We start from the raw sequence: 3,466 nt of genomic DNA, 5'->3' as shown, positions 1-3,466 counted from the left end.
TTTTTTTTTTTTTTTTTAAGATTTTATTTATTTTTTGACAGATCGTGCGCAGCAGGGGGAGCAGCAGGCAGAGGGAGAGGGAGAATCAGGCTTATCAAGCAAGGAGCCCAACGCAGGGCTTGATCTCGGGACTCCAGGATCATGACCTGAGCCAAAGACAGAGAAGTTTAACAACTGAGCCACCCAGATGCCTCTTAACAGGCATTCTTAAAATTCGATTTTCTCCTTAGTTCCTTGTTTTTTTTTTTTTACCAGTATTTGATAAAATTTGAAAGCACACTCTGAATGATAAACATCTGCCATATAGTTCTTGGGCATATATGAATAGTTGATTATTTCTCTGCTTCCTCTTCCTCAGGCCACTTGGGACAGCCCAGATGGAAAGCTTGTGTGAGTTAGTGTTTAAAACACCATGTGGAGAAATGTCTGATCCCTATAATCTTGGCTACCTTCTTAGAAGATGCTGTATATTCTGGGGCACCTGGGTGGCTCAGTGGGTTGAGGCCTCTGCCTTCGGCTCCCGTTGTGATCCTGGGTCCTGGGATCCGGCCCTAGGTCGGCTCTTTGCTCGGCGGGGAGCCTGCTTCCTCCTCTCTCTGCCTGCTTCTCTGCCTGCTTGTGATCTCCGTCTATCAAATAAATAAATAAAATCTTAAAAAAAGAAAAAAGAAAAGAAGATGCTGTGTATTCTTATTTTTTGTTGTCATTATAACTTTATAATTTTGTTGTCATTATAACATTATAATTTCTTAAAAACAAAAAAGAGTAAAAGTCATAAAATTTAGCACTCCATCAATTTTGTTTTAATTAACTTTTAATAGGTACACTTTTGAAATAATTTTCTGCAACATTCACGAAGTATTGAGATATTTTTAATTGTTTCATGTTAATATAAGATATTTCTGTAAGGAAGAGTGTTACTGGAGTTGTTTTTTCCTTCAAAGCAGGGAGTGAATGAAGTAAAATGTCTTTGGGGCTAAGAGAATATTAAGTGGGATTTCAACCATGCTCATAGTTTGCCTACATGTGTAGTTTCTTTAATTCTTTCAGTGAGCCCTTTTGATTACCTGCCATTTGTAAAGGCACTTTGCTAAGTATTTGGATTATAAGTATGAATATGACTCTCTCTTTGTCCTGAGGGATTCACAGTCCAGTAGGGAAGATAAGCAAACTAATATTTGTAATGTAATGATTTAAAGCTAATAATATACTGTCGCAGGTTACAGCAGGATCCTATGCAAGTGAGCCTTTGGGAATTAGGAAAGGGCTCTAGAGAAAATGTCACCTGAATTGGTACAGGTGCATAGGAGTTAGCCTGATGGATAGGGTGCTGGAATGAGCAGCAATTTAATAGATACCATAGTGTTTTGCATTTTAGGTAAGTGAGTGGTGGATGATAGAATTCATTAAGGAGGATAATTCATGATAGGGGATATCTCATTGTTTAAGGAGGAGATCTCATTGGTTGGCAAATTCTGGATGGTTTCTTTTCTTTCTTTCTTTTTTTTTTTTTAAGATTTAATTTATTTATTTGACAGATCACAAGTAGGCAAAAAGGCAGGCAGAGAGAGGAGGAAGCAGGCTCCCTGCCGAGCAGAGAGCCCGATGCGAGAGGCTCCATCCCAAGACCCTGGGATCATGACCTGAGCTGAAGGCAGAGGCTTTAACCCACTGAGCCACCCAGGCACCCCTGGATTGTTTCATTTTGTAGGTTTCCTCATTTATTAGACTGTGACTTATTTGTTGGGGTGAATTCCTGGTTAGTAGGAAAGACTAACCTTTGGACTCAATAGGTGAGTGAGAACCCTTAGGTGAGGCTTTTGTTCTAAAGAGACTCGAGATATGTGTGTGTTTGTGTGTGTGTATATAATACATACACGTACATACATACATATGTATATATACCTACATACATGTATACACATGTACTTACATATGTATGTGTGTGTGCAGAGGTTGACCTTAAACCTAAGAGAAGCAAAATGGAATTACAGAGAAAATATCTTTAGAATACTAGTGTTAAGGGATCTTGGGCTGATGACTTAAGCCAGATGGACCTAGTCATCCTACAGATTTCAGTAAGATAGCTGGACAATGCTGGGGTCTCAGTTCCAGAGATGGTAAAAGGATAGTTCCTGTCATCATGTGTGTATGTTGATAATATTAGGACCCCATTTTGGTTTATTAGTTTACTGACATATTTAGTAGCAATTCCTAAATTGGGATTAAACACTTTTTTAAAAAGATTTTATTTATTAATTTGAGAAAGAGAGCACAAGCAGAAGGAGAGGCAGAGGGAGAGGGAGAAGCAGACTCCCTCCTGAGCTGGGAGCCCGACGTGGGTGGGGCTCAGTGCTAGGAACTGGAGATCACGACCTGAGCTGAAGGCAGATGCTTAACCATCTGAGCCAGGTGCCCTCGGATTAAAAACTTTTTAAACATAAAAAGTTAAGGGTGCCTGGGTGGCTCCGTCAGTTAAGTATCTGCCTTTGGCTCAGGTCATGATCTCAGGGTCCTGGAATTGAGCCCCACATTGGGCTCCTTGCTCAGTGGGAAGTCTGCTTCTTCCTCTGCCTCTCCTCCCCACTTGTTCTCTCTCTGTCTCTGAAATAAGAAAACAAAACAAAGCAAAAATTAAAAAAAAGAACTTAAAAAAGCTAAACAATGTAAACCTTCCCACCCCTAGCCCTAGGTCAATCCTGTTTCTGTTTACCCCATTCCTCTAGCACACTTACCCCACACAGGAAACTTTTTATTTATGTATCCTTCTAGGGTTTCTTTATGTAAATAAAGGCAATTAAAAACGCAGATTCTTATTTCTTTCTATCTCTACCCTCTAAAACCCACCAAAGCCCCCATATTATACCTGTTGTTCTACACATTGGTCTTCCCACTGTTCCCTTTACATATTGTGTTTCTTAACAATGGAAATCTTCACAAAATCTTCCCAGAGAGTATGTATAATTTTTTTTTTAAGTTGTATGGTTTCCTTTTGGATACTTTATTTAACTAGTTCTCTCTTGGTAGTCATTTGGGTGGTTTCTAGGTTTTTATTTTTTTAAGATTTTATTTATTTGACAGAGAGAGAGAGATCACAAGTAGGCAGAGAGGCAGGCAGAGAGAGAGAAGGGAGGAAGGAGGCTCCCTGCGGAGCAGAGAGCCCAACTCGGGGCTCTATCCCAGGACTCTGGAATCATGACCTGAGCCAAAGGCAGAGGCTTTAACCCACTGAGCCACCAAGGCGCCCCTTGTTTTGTTTTGTTTTTTTAAGCTGCATATTTTTTTTTCTTTTTTAAAAGATTTTATTTATTTATTTGACAGGCAGAGATCCCAAGTAGGCAGAGAGGCAGGCAGAGAGAGAGGAGAAAGCAGACTCCCTTCTGAGCAGAGAGCCCAAAGCAGGGCTCCATCCCAGGACCCTGGGATCACGACCTAAGCCGAAGGCAGAGGCTTTAACCTACTGAGC

Source organism: Mustela nigripes, chromosome 2 (genome assembly GCF_022355385.1).
Source record: "Mustela nigripes isolate SB6536 chromosome 2, MUSNIG.SB6536, whole genome shotgun sequence".
Taxonomy (NCBI): domain Eukaryota; kingdom Metazoa; phylum Chordata; class Mammalia; order Carnivora; family Mustelidae; genus Mustela; species Mustela nigripes.
Note: the sequence above shows the minus strand (reverse complement) of the source record.